Source organism: Trachypithecus francoisi, unplaced genomic scaffold (genome assembly GCF_009764315.1).
Source record: "Trachypithecus francoisi isolate TF-2019V2 unplaced genomic scaffold, Tfra_2.0 Lachesis_group3, whole genome shotgun sequence".
In the NCBI taxonomy this organism is placed as follows: domain Eukaryota; kingdom Metazoa; phylum Chordata; class Mammalia; order Primates; family Cercopithecidae; genus Trachypithecus; species Trachypithecus francoisi.
The window spans coordinates 73,966,363-73,980,195 of NW_022681468.1; the positions used below are offsets into that span (position 1 = coordinate 73,966,363).

At 43.0% G+C, this 13,833-nt stretch overlaps 1 long non-coding RNA gene across 1 annotated transcript; it reads left to right on the top strand.

Moving 5' to 3' along the window:
* The first annotated feature begins 9,674 nt into the window (after positions 1-9,674).
* Positions 9,675-13,568, top strand: LOC117071334. Its single transcript, XR_004432245.1, has 4 exons — positions 9,675-9,921; positions 10,227-10,316; positions 11,660-11,730; positions 13,384-13,568. It is a non-coding gene; the product is annotated as an uncharacterized LOC117071334 (long non-coding RNA).
* Positions 13,569-13,833: the final 265 nt, after the last annotated feature.

Sequence of the window (13,833 nt, forward strand, 5' to 3'; positions counted from 1 at the left end):
CTGAATTTTCTCCATTCTCTCTCACACTTTTGTGATCATACATATGCTGTTGTTTGGTTGGAATGCTATTCCCTACCCCATCACCCCTTGGTAAATGCCCATCTATTCTTTAACACCCAACTCAATGGATACCTTCTCTCAGAAGCTTTCCCTGAATTTGCCAGTCTCCGCCTGCCTCTCCCCCAACACACCACTGTGGCTGGGTGAAATCACATGTCCCTTCACCAGATTCCCATATGCCATAAACAGACCCCATTGGTGGTGTTGATTATTTTATATCCTGGTTATCCAAGTGTCCATCTCTCAGGCACAATTGTGAGCCTCAAAGGCAGAGAACATGACTTATTCATCTTTTACACTGCCAGGGTCCAAGAGCACATCTTTCTTCTTTAGCCCCCAATACCTGGATGTTACATTTTACTAGAATTCAAAACCCTGCTGCCACAGAGGGATCTGGAATATGAAAACAAAATCCACTCGTTCTCTCATGTGTGTTTCCTATACAGGATCTTTACTTCCGAAGAATCATTTTATAGTCAACCACACTTAATCTATTCTACAGAGTACAAAAGAGAAACTAGTCTGCATTTTCCATAAAGTAACATGACAAGAGATCCCATTCCTAGGTCTAGGAGAAGTGTTTGATTTGCTATAAACCAGGTGATTCTCAAATGTCCTCTCCTACGATTTTTCTCTTCAGTTAAGTATCATCCAGGGAGCAATGACATTGTCAAGATGCATTAATTGGAGACGTGGGCTGGAATGTTTGAAGCTACATTTCTCCACATACACACAGAGTCTCTTCAGGCTTTTGAAAACCAACCTCTTATTTTTAGGCTTCTTTTCTCCAGAGGGACTCTCCCAATTTGAACTCTTTCAGAGAAGCTGGCATTTGGAAATGTGTGCGGAGCTGGGATGGTTGTCACAATGATGGTTGTTGCAATTATTTAGTGGGTGGGAGCCAGGATGCTCATACTGTACAATGCATGGGACCATCATACAGACCAAATGTTGTCCCACCCAGTGCGAATAGCCCTCTAGGTGAGAACCATTGAGTTAAGGGAGATGTTTAAAGTCCAAAAGAAGCTCCTGTCTCAGTTTAAGAACTTCTGACTCAAATAAATTCATAATTTTTTCTTCTATGTCAAAAATGTGTGCTTATATCAAGTTCACTGGAAATCAGAGACTTTTAAAAGAATCAACAGGAAAAAGCATTTAGCATGCCTTCTTGCTAGTGTAAAAAGACAAAATAGTGGAATAAAATGGCCCTTTCTTTGAAATGCATTTAATTTAATAAAATACGAAATTAAAGGTAGGACAGTCTCGTTCCTATTACAAAATAACCTGCAGAGTGAAAACTGAGACATGCACAATTTAATTAACCTTCCATTCATAACGCATAATGTACAGAAAATGTCATTTTAACATCCAACTGAACATGGCTATTTCCATGCCTTGAGAGGGTTTCACATAGTAGCATTATTTGTCAGTGAGGATACAGGAAACAGTATGAAGAAAAAAGGTCCTAGTCACACAAAGCGTTTATCCTTTTCATAGTCTATTTTTTGAATGAAGATATTTTTCTTATTATATAGTGTTTTATCTCTTTGTTAAACATTCTTAGCAGCATACAGAAAAGCATGTCAGTAAAATTTGGAAATTTTGTTAAATCCTGACTCAGAGTGTGTAGCATCATTGAACATTAGAACTTCAGAACTTCAAAGGTCCTGGAGATGACAAGCTTCAGAGATCATAGAGTCCATAGGATCATGGATTCCTATTTTGTAGATGAGAAAACTGAGGCTTAGGGAAATTAGTGACAGTGGAGGTGATAGCTTACTAGGGCCCACGAGAGAAAACAGAGCTGGATAGGTTTGCTTTGTGAGTTCTCAGTGTCTTCTCATTACAAACTGTCTTCAGCGCACCTTTAATTATTTTCTGAATAGACAATGGCAGTTCAAAACCCTGCTCATTTTATAGCATTCCTTAGCTGTTAGTACTATTACAATGACCAAAAAAGAGAAAGAAAAATTGGGGCAAAAATGAACAACCTTGCAATTTATAAAACTGAAAAACATAACTGTTACAGGAAAGGGGTCCCAATCCAGACCCCCAGAGAGGGTTCTTGGATCTCTCATGAGAAGGAATTCAGGGTGAGTCCATAGTGCAAAGTGAAGGCAAGTTTATTAAGAAAGTAAAGGAATGAAAGAATGGCTACTCCATAGACAGAGCAGCTCTGAGGGCTGCTGGTTGCCCATTTTTATGGCTATTTCTTGATGATCTGCTAAGCAAGGGGTGGGTTATTCATGCCTCCCCTCTTTGGACCGTATAGGGTAACTTCCTGACATCGCCATGGCATTTGTAAACTGTCGTGGCACTGGTGGGCGTGTAGCAGTAAGGATGACCAGAGGTCACTCTCGTTGCCATTTGTGTTTTGGTGGGTTTTGGCTGGCTCCTTTATTGCAACCTGTTTTATCAACAAGTTCTTTATGACCTGTATTTTGTGCTGACCTCCTATCTCATCCTGTGACTTAGAATGCCTCAACCACCTGGGAATGCAGCCCAGTAGGTTTCAGCCTCATTTTACCTAGCTCCTGTTTTTTAAGATGGAGTTGCTCTGGTTCACACGCCTCTGACAAAACCACTTAACATTTGAAAAATGTGTCATATTTTATTAAAATATTGTGTTGCAGTGAAATACAGTCATTGCAAAAGAATGCAGCATGATTTACTTTCTCTGGCTTTAATGTGTCGGAACAAGCCAAGCACATCCCTTGGTGCCCACCTCTTCCTCCATCCCCCAACATGTCATTTGCGAATGAATTGTACACCTAACATTTGCTTTGTGCAAGGAATTTTAAACCCAGGAAACAATACAGTATGTTTTATTATATTATAGCAATAGGTTTCAAGTTTAATGAGCTTTGGGTCTAAATGTAGCAATCTGGAAGTCTCTTCAAGCTTATAAAATGAGATTCTACCCAAGTTTGTAAGCAGGTACAATAACACTTGGAATGTAACTGTGTCAGGTATCTGAGAGGTTTTTTTTGAGGGGATGTAGAAAAAATTGGCTATGTAATACTCCTCCTTCCTTCCCAGTGTTTTATTCCACGACCACTGACACTGGAACAAAATGTCCCTATTTGACAGGCATTGCAACATTTTGGTAATTAGCTTAAAATACAGCTGATTTGTCCTCCTGCTGCCTTCCCTGCAGCAACCAGTATCTGAAAGCTTGTTTTAAAGCCATTCAACAAGCACAACGAACCATACCTGTTGCATCTGATTTCCTCCCCATTAAATCAGGATGAATAATTTAGTAAAAACTGCTTATGCACAGATACTCCAGTGACTGCATGGAAGGTAAGACTGTGAGGCTGCTGGCATTTTCACCACTTCTAGCTGGTTGTCAGTGGAATCTTGGCTTTTCCCTCAATGGCAGTGAGCCAAATAGCCCAGTGACCTTGGCCTTTCACCTAAGGGTCCTTAGTGCACCAGGACCTTTCCCCTGTAACAAAGCCCATTCCTTCTTTTGTAACTGTGGTGCACACTATTGGTTGGCTATTCAACTGACCTTCACAGCCCCCATCTTCCTTAAGGTTGAAATAGGCAATTACTTGTATTCTCTCAGCCTCCCTTGCTGCCAGGCAGTCATGTGACCCAGGTCTAAACAATGACATATAAGGTAAGGTGTGTTGAGTTGCTTCTGGGAAACCTCTTCTTCCCTAATGGACAGGTGGTTTGGCACCGTAAGGGCTCTGGAGCTGAACTGCCAGAGCTTAAGTCCCAGTTCTATCACTTCTTGCCTGTGTCATACTGAGAAAGTTAATTCTGCTTTTTGTGCTTTGTTTTTTTAATCGGCTGTAGAATTAAAACTTACAAAGTGCTCAGGATAACACCTGACACACAGTAAATGCTGAGAAAATGTTAGTTACTATTATAATTAATTAAAAAAAGAAGGCATGTGATGAGCATTCTGCTTCCTGCTTTTGGAAATGGCTTTGTGAGGTTAGGATGCCTGGAGTTATGGCAACCATTTTGTGACCAAAAGGGGAAGAGCAAGAGAATCGCAACGACTCTGACTCAGTGTCCTTGCATTGGCAGAGATGCTGGCCCAGCCCTGGGATGCCTAGCTCAAGATTTTCTTAAGTAAACAAACTATAGCTATAGTGGATTTTCTGTTACTAGCTGCTGAACAATCCCATCTAATATATATACACACACACACATATATATTATATAGAAGCAGGAAGCAGAATGCTCATCACATGCCTTCTTTCATATATATATATATATATATATATATATATATTTTTTTTTTTTTTTTTTTTTTTTTTGAGACAACGTCTCACTCTGTCACCCAAGATAGGGTATGGTGGCATGCTCACAGCTCACTGCAGCCTCCACCTCTGGGGCTCAGCCTCCCAAGTAACTGGGACTACAGTGTCAGCCACCATGCCCAGCTAATTTTTATTTTTTGTAGAGATGATGTCTCACTATGTTGCCCAGGCTGGTCTCAAACTCCTGGACTCATGTGATCCTTCCACCTCAGCCTCCTAAAGTGCTGGGGTAATAGGCGTGAGCCACTGCCTCAGCCATCTTGTCATTATTAAGCCAGGGTTTAAGCCCTGCCTTCTCTGGTTCTAGCTGCTCTGTTGGCTTTGTTCACCATGTACTGCTTCCTCCTCTAGTAGAGATGAGATGTTCCCTCCTAAGAGGCTTAGACTGATTTTCTTTAATCTGCCCTCGGAGCATTCTTAAATAGACTGTGGGCCTGATAGCAGCCTCATGCGTGGAAATCAGGGCTTACTGGGGGGAGGGTGTGTAATTAAGCCCTTGTCCTACTTCAACTGAGCAGGATCTAGCTCTGCAGGCCTTCCTGGCTCCCATAGGTCTGGCTGCAGTATATAAACATCTTATGGGAGGCAGGGGTCCCAATCTGGCTGCTACTGGGATCTCTTTGAGAGAGGAGAAAGAAAGAAACTGGTCAAGAAGGGAGTTAGGGTGAGTCCTCAGTTGAATTCTTTCAAACAAAAGAACAGCCTGAAAACTCAAGCTGCAGGCACAGATAAGGGAACTTGCACAGGGTTGGGGGCTTACCTAAGACATGCCCACAGCTGCACAGATAAGAAACGCTACACAGGTGACTTGCCCAGACATGCCCACAATGGAAAATCCTGTCCCCTAGCACATGCTCAGTAAAGGGAACAAAGCAGTATGGAGTAACTCAAGCTAAGGGCCCACATGCGCACTAGAAGGACAGGGTGAAGCTATCAGAAATTTGTGCCTTATGCAAATGAGACACGCAGCCCTCATCAGTTTCTTGTAAAAGCCTTTACATTCAACTGTAAAAGCAGCAACCCTCTTCTGGGCTCTATCTCTGTGGCGGAGAGCTTTCTTCTTTCACTTAGGAAACTTTCACTCCAACCTCACCCTTTGTGTCCACGCTCCTTAATTCTCTTGGCTGTGAGACAAAGAACTCCAGGTGATACCTTACAATGAGAGACTGCTACATTGTTGTGCACTGGAGAGACTATAACATCTTCAACCTCCAGGTGCCATAGCACAGAGGCTCTGCTGGGAATCCAAGGCCACCATGTGTGGGTATGGAGGGGAGGATTGAGTGGCCCCTAAAGATCCCAAGTGCTTTCTTGCCAAGATCACAGCAAAGCTGCTCCACCCGTGCCCCCCAGTGCACTCATGTTTCTTCCAGCAAAGTTTGTTCTCTACGCTTCTTTGTTTTCCAGATCACACCCGGGCAGACTGTTCTGAAAAATGTTGAAGACAATGATCTTGTAGAATGACAGAGGAAGTAAAAATTATAAAAGTAGAAACTCTGGGACTCCCTTTTCTTTAGAAAATTGGCTTCTTGGCCGGGCGCGGTGGCTCAAGCCTGTAATCCCAGCACTTTGGGAGGCCGAGACGGGCGGATCACGAGGTCAGGAGATCAAGACCATCCTGGCTAACACGGTGAAACCCCGTCTCTACTAAAAACTACAAAAAACTAGCCGGGCGAGGTGGTGGGCGCCTGTAGTCCCAGCTACTTGGCAGGCTGAGGCAGGAGAATGGCGTGAACCCGGGAGGCGGAGCTTGCAGTGAGCTGAAATCCCGCCACAGCACTCCAGCTTGGGTGACAGAGCGAGACTCCGTCTCAAAAAAAAAAAAAAAAGAAAAGAAAAGAAAATTGGCTTCTTGCTGGGTGCCTTACTTTTCTGTTTCTATATCCAACTTAGATGATAAGCCCCTAAGGATTTCTGTCATTCTGTTCCTCACTGAAATCGCTACAAAATTACAGTAAAAAATAAGGATAACGAAAAGAGGATCACTTCATAGCCTACCTGGGTTCTGGAATTAAATCCAGTTCAGGTCAGGAATGAGCCATGAGGTCCAGTAGTTTTTACCCATTATCAGACTTAAATCAAATTATTTTCAGTATTTCTGGTGTAGACCTGTAGATGGTTTTCTATCACATAAAATTCAGAATGACAAGGAAGTTTATCTAGAGAAATTTAGAAGAAAGAAAGGTACATTCATCTATTGAATGAATCTGTTTTTATTTTTTAAGCATATCAGTGTATTTATTATTTAGCTAAGCACCCACATGATGTCACATGTAAGGATCAGCACATTGCCATGGGCCCCATTCTCAGAAGAGAATGGACCCTTCTGGGGTCCAAGCTGACATGAATAATTTAGGTTGTTAGGGTGCTGGTTAATGAATTGTCCCAATGTTTGGGCATCCTATGTCTCTGCTAACTCCCTGGCAGGGCTTCCTTGAGAGAACAGTTTAACTCAATGTACTTAATAGATATATCTCCATGTACTATGAGATGACTCAGGGCTGGTCAGTAACCTGGGTTTTTTGAACAATCAGAAAGAAAAATGGAAGCTCGTTGGTGGCTTTTCCAGCCCACAGCGTTAGCCTTGCCTAAGCCCTCTCTGCAGCTAAACAACTCGTTTCCCCCCCAGTGCTTCCTGAGTCCTTATTCCTTTTAATGAGAAGCCAGAAAAAGAGGTCAGCGCAAACGGGTGCTGAAAAGAAAAAAATCCTGGCTCTCTTTTAACCAAGAAAAGCAGAGCATTTCTGAATTCTGGCTCTGACACAGAAAAGCCCTGTCTCTAAGTCCCTGCTCATGATGATTGCCTGGGGACATGTCAGAAAAGTATTCTGGCTGATATTAACCGCCACGATCACGTATCCCGGGAGAAACACTTTCAAAGAACCCAGAGCCAGCTTTCTGGAAGCAAGTAGGCCAAGCAGTCTACTATACGTCAAGTTTAAATGAGAACATGTCTGTAAAAAGGCTTTAAGACCTGTAAAGTCTTAGGTGTGTGCCTCGTACTGTGCCCAGCCCTTGAGCACTGAATGTAGAAGAAGACTCAGAAGACATGCTTCCTACCCTCCTCACTCCCTCCTAGAGCTTAGATTCTGGGAGAGAGACAGGATCATTCTATGCAAAATAATTAAATAATTAAATGTTTGACTGTGTGGCTGTAAGTAGAGTTATGTCAAGTGGCCATGAGAGACCACTGGGACTGAACTTGTCAAAAGATACTTTGTGGAGAAGCCACAACCCCCATGGCTGGTGTCCTGTCGGGGAGATCACAAATTAGAAAGGATCAAGATGGGGCAACTTGTTTTATACACAAAGGATATCCATGTGGGTCAGGAATGCAATCAGACAACTTGTGTTGGTTTCACTCAAACTTTGTACTTAGCTCAAGATATGAATTATAGCTTCAAACACTTACCTACACACACAAAGACACCAACAAAACAATTTGAGTATTTAAAATAAACAGTTGAGAGCTGGTTTAACTATAGCATGTGGGTTCATAAGAACTAATATGTTTGAGGCTCTTTTCACTATGAAGATGACAAGTCAGGACTTTAGTTTTCAGGAAACAAACATTCATGGCTTTGGTCACCTGCTTGCTAGAGAAATAATAGGAGGAGGGGCTGAATTCATTCCATCCATGTCTTTCCGTTTGTCTTGATTTCTAAAGTAGTGAATGAGTTTTTAAGCAGCAGTTGCTGAATTCTTTGCTTTGTCCTGACATGCAGACAATCTAAGAGGAAAATCAAGTCAGGGAAGTATTCAGAGAAGAATGCTGATGCCTGCAATTTGCTTTGAAATCGATAAAAAAAGATGGATGATTGGGTAAAGGAATGGATAGATACGTAGATATGTGACAAAGCAAGTATAGTAATATATTAATGATACATATAAGGCTTTGCATGTAAAATTATTTTAATTTCCAACTTTACTACAAAAAATGTCATAATACTCTGGTGAGAAAAAAACAAGTCAGGGTTTTCTTTGTGTTGCCCTTTCTTCTAATAGTTAAAAATCATTATTGGAAAGGACACATAAATAAAACAGCTTGGAATAAGTCCTAGACATAAATGAAAAGTAATAATTGTGTGTGTTATTTGTTTAAAGAACCCTCAAATCTATCTCTACTAGCCAACTGTTGATGCTAAGTATTCTGCTATTAGAAACACAGTCTTTTGAGCTAAGGGCTTATTCTGTAAAAACCTCTTGGAATTCTTGGAGAATTACCAGATTAAACTCAATTAGTCATTAATACTCAACTGCAAATCAATTTAAGTGATCACTTCCAAGTAATATAGAGCTAAAAGGTTTGGAATAAAGGAGAGGAAAAAGAGAACATAAGCACCAAATGTCTTAGGGGAGGAATGGGAGATGCTGAAAGACGATCTGTAGAGGCATTAAAGATCAACTTCACCTTCTCTACAAGGTTACTCTGGGCCAAACTAAATCCTGATATTAGTGTTTGCTGCTTTTGAATTCTATATTTAGAATTTCTGAAGCTCCAGTGAAGGTGTCCTATGGCACTTTAAGAAGGCTGTTAAACTGCCTTTCTGTAGTTCTTGCTACTTGATACTAAGGACTCAAGCCCAAATCTTACTCCACAGGGGATGCTGTGGACCATGGGCTGTTCATCTATGGTTAGGTTTACACTTTGACTTATTTTCCCTCTATGGAAGGGAATATTTTCTTTTCTTTTTCTCTCTCTTTTCTTTTTTTTTTTTTTTTTTTGAGACAGAGTCTTGCCCTGTTGCCCAGGCTAGAGAGCAATGCTGTGACCACAGTTCCCTGCAGCCTTGATTTCCCTGGCTTAAGCAATCCTGCAGCTTCAGCCTCCTGAGTACCTGGGACTACAGGCATGTGCCACCACACCTGGTTAATTTTTTAATTTACTGTAGAGGTGGGGTCTCACCATATTGCCCAGGCTGGTCTCGATCTCCTAGGCTCCAGCAATCCTCCTGTCTTAGCCTCCCAAAGTACTGGGATTAGAGGTGTGAGCCACTGTGCCTGGCCCATATTTTCATTTTTGTATATTACTCTATTTTTCTTTCTTTAGAGATACCTTTTCCTTAGCTGGTTTCTTCAGAAAGTAGAGTCTGAGGCAAGGGTTTATGTGCCACGATTTTCTTAGGGAGCATACATTGAGGACCAGGAGGGAAGGATAAATAATGTGAGACAGAAAAGAGGATAAAATCAATACAGGTACAAGGAAGTGTACTGAACTGGCTACCACTAAGGACAACTGATTGTTTGATATCATAGAATTATCTTCAATGAAGCCATGTAAAAGATGTCTCAAGAATGTCTCTTTGGGTGAGAAAAGGGGAAGAATTTATGCCCTGCTCCCATATCTCATTGGTCAAAGGCTCATTCTAATGGGTCCATTCTCCTGCACGCCCAGATCGTACAGGTGTGAGGGTTGCTGTGAATTTCTACGCCTTGTTATCAAACAGAGAAATCTCAGAGTAACAGGTGAGAGTGCATGGGGTGGGATGAGGCAAAGTGCCATCTGGTTGTGCCTTCAGGAAGCTGCTTGCTGAGGTGACAGCTGGAACAAGAGACGAGTGAAGCTGAGAGGTCTAAAGTGGTGAGTGAGAACAGTCTAATGAGCCCGACCCTCACACCATGCAGCCTGTTGGTGCCCTCCATTATCTGGTTCACTTGGTACACTCTGGAGCCTCTATTTTTCTGAGAACAAGATGGCCTGTTTTCCCTGAAGGAGAAAGTAGGAGTATAATCTGTCACAGGGTCTCCTTCAAGATGGCGGTAGTTGAATTTCCAAAAAGGTCCAAGGCAAGAGGACTAGTGAAGCAAGATGCAGTCCCTCCATTATAGCTGATCCTAAGGCCATAATTGACATCTGCCATCCTCCACTTCTGCCTCCCATTTTAGATTTCTATCACCCTTGGTCAGCACTTTGTCATTGATCTGCACTGCCTGCCCGGTAATATGATCAAGACCTACATCACCAAGAGGCCTGAGGTCTGTATTGCTTTGTCCTTGGTCTGTAATTGTGACAATTACCTATTTTCTATGGATACACCAAAACACGTCCTTGTGAATCAGGTGGATTCCAGACATAGTCTCCCCTGCTCACATTGTGCAGAGCAACCATGGCTCCTCGTGGTGTTCAGGAACTCTCTTTGTTTGCTGATCCACCACTATGAGTTCAAAGTAACCCCGTGGCAGTTGCAGTTTTAAGTGCAGCATAAACCTTACTGATCTCTGGGAACAAGCACTTCTAAACCTGGCAAATTCAAAGTTTGTACGAATGGAAAACACAAATTCCATAAGAAGGTCAACGGGAGTAATGATGACCAAAGCCATGCCTTTTCCCCAGACCCATGTATTCTAACTACTGGGGCCCATATATTAGCTGTTAATTCCACACACATATTGGATGCCCAAAGGAGAGTGCTCCAACTTCGTGGTCTATTTTCCTTGAGCTGGCATCTTAGCTGAGCTTTCAATAGCCCATTCCACCATGCTACTAGACTGGCTGCTTCTGGATGGTGAGGTCCATGGTAGATGTTGTAGTTATGTGCCTACTGTCACAACTCTTCTGCTGTTTCTGTAACATGGGTCCCCTGTTCATAGGTAATGCTGTTGAAGGTTACCATACCTATATTTATTAGGCATTGTGAAAGGCCTTAGATGATTATGCTGGTGGAGACACTACGGGAAGGAAAAACAAACAACCAATATGTAAAATAGGCAGCAATTCCAGTAAAGATGAATTGCTGCCCCATTAGGGGTAGAAGGAGCAAAATATAACCATCTGGCCATGAAATGGCTGGCTGGTCTCACTGAAGAATGGCATCATATCAAGGAATCAATGTCAGTCTCTACTTCTGGCAGTGACAATGGGGACAGTATCAGCAGCCTTGATAAGAAGCAGCCTATACTTTTGGGCTCATGGATAGGCTCCAACCCTGCTACCTCGGTCACTCTGTTTATGAGGTCACTGCACAAATGCTGGGGTAGGTGAGGAGAGACCCTTGCTTATCTTCACCGGATCAGTCATCTGTGCCCCTGGTTGTTGAAATCCTCCTCTGTGGTGGATACTCTTTAGTAATCATTAATATTACCCACGAAGATCTGCACAATTTGCCTCCAGTCCCATAGGCTGAGGAGTATGTCTCTTCTCTATATCTTCTTGCTCCATCTGGGGGACCATCATCTAAGAAACAGTATAAATTACATCTCAAGGACTGTCTGGTGTCTTGGAATGGGGGGAAAAAGAGGGGAAAATTGCTCCACCAGCTCTTGTTTCCCACTGGTCAAAAGTTTAACCCACAAGATTGTTAACTCTCTTGCATTTCTAGGTTGTTGGTCATACATGGTCACCAAGTGGGATCCTATGTCTTTGTGTCAACTGGGAAGCTGCAGGAAGAAGGTAAAGGGTTTACAGTGCAGTTATGAGGCTAGACAGTGTTAGACCATGCAGAGCTGGTCATTGCTGTAGCAGCTAGAACAAGACAAGTGAGGCTGAGAATATCTGAAGTGAAACATAAGTGTTGGATATACCTCTCAGAAGCACACTTCCAGAGAAGTGTGACCCAACTGTCTCCAGGATATAGAAATCAATGAAGCAATTTCATTCTTAATATGGAGTTTTGCTGGCTCATAGAATTCCATCTGCATGACTCCCTCTTCACAGCCCCTCACTCTGTAGGCAATCTTGGGAGCCTCCAAGGATGTCTCGAAAGTGTTTGAGATTCCTTCTGGGACTGTACTTTCGGTGACAATGCCTCTGTATGCATCCTGTTTCCTACACTGCCAGCCTTGGCCCCTCCAGCCTGATCTCCTGCTACTGCTGGTGCTCTGCTCTAGAGGCCAGCCTTGCTAAGTGCCTTGGCCACGAAGCTTACACCTACAAAGAAAGAAAATGGTGTTCTCTCTTGCATCATGCTATGTCAGGGGAGAGGCCTACTCCTGCAGTGGAGTTGTTCGGGCTCCACGGTGTTACAGACTTTGGTGACACAGCATTGCCAGTTTTATTTTATTTTTGTTCTTCTCTCCAGGGCTAGCATACAACACAAAGATAATTGGGCCAGGGTAGATTCAAATAACAGCCTTTGTGCTGAACCAAGGGTCATTACTCCTTTTGATCCTTAAGTCCTGTTGCTAAGCCCAGCTTGCTGTGCCAGAATTTTTCTTCCCCCAGGATAAATTTTCTCCTAGGAATTGCACAGCTCTTGCAATGTGGTATCTGATGCATCTTTCTCCCTCTGATCTCCTCCAGTTTGCTAGAGGACTTTGTACAATTTTTTTTTCCCTTGTTCTGTCAGCCAGGCTGGAGTGCAGTGGCACAATCTCGGTGCTCACTGCAACCTCCGTCTCCTGGGCTCAAACAATTCTCCTGCCTCAGCCTCCTGAGTAGCTGGGATCATAGGTGTGTGCCATCATGCCCGACTAATTTTTGTATTTTTAGTGAGATGAGGTTTCACCATGTTGGCCAGGCTGGTCTCGAACTCCTGACCTCAGGTAATCTGCCCACCTCGGCCTCCCAAAGTGCTGGGATTACAGGCTTGAGCCACCGCGCCCGGCCGTACAAATTCTTTACCCAGAAAGTTCCTGAGGACTCTTAGAAACCAGAACTACTGAGGGATGGGGTGCTACTGAAATTGCCCCCACAGGGTTGACAAGAATTGCATGCTAGGTTCTGGACAGAAATATAGTTATAATTAAGCATCAATCAGGCTGTACTGTGGCCCATTTCCAGTAAACGTCAGTAGATACTGATCATTTGCATTCCCATTGTTTCTATAGATAGGATTTCTGACATTAGGGTCATAAGACTGTTTAAAAATTGATTTGCATCCCCATTGTTCCCACAGACAGGATCTCTAATATCAGACTCATAAGGCTTCTGTTGAAGGATCACTTAAGATTTTTTTCAGACCTGAATTCCAGCAACCAGTTTGAAGACCCCCACAGGTTCTTATTATATTTCTGTCCAGAACCCAGCATGCAATTCTTGTCAACTCTGTGGGGGCAGTTTCAGTAGCACCCCGGCCCTTAGTAGTCCTGGTTTATGAGTCCTCAGGAATCGCCAAGAACGGGATTAGCATGGGAACACGGTTTCTTCATCTCCCTGTTCCATGACGCCACCCTGCACTCTTCGACCAGTCAACGATCTCCACATTTCAGCCACTCCCAAACTCCTAAAAAGCCGAACCCCAAATTCATTGGGGAGACGGATTTTGAGGCTTTCTACCATCTCTTCATTCAGTGACCCTACAATTAAACCTCTTTCTCTGCTGCAACCGGGTGTCTCTGCTTATTGACTTACCATGTACACCAGTCAATGATGCTTTTATGGACACACTACTGCCTTAATTCCTCCCACCAATCATACCTGACCCTCAGCTCTGGCCCTAATTCTTAGGAAAGGAGAACAGATGTTCTTATACACACACAGGCTCTCGCTAGCAGGTTAGTGACTTAAAGGTTTAAATTGGAAGTCATGCTTTAAGAACTCCTATGAAATGTTTAC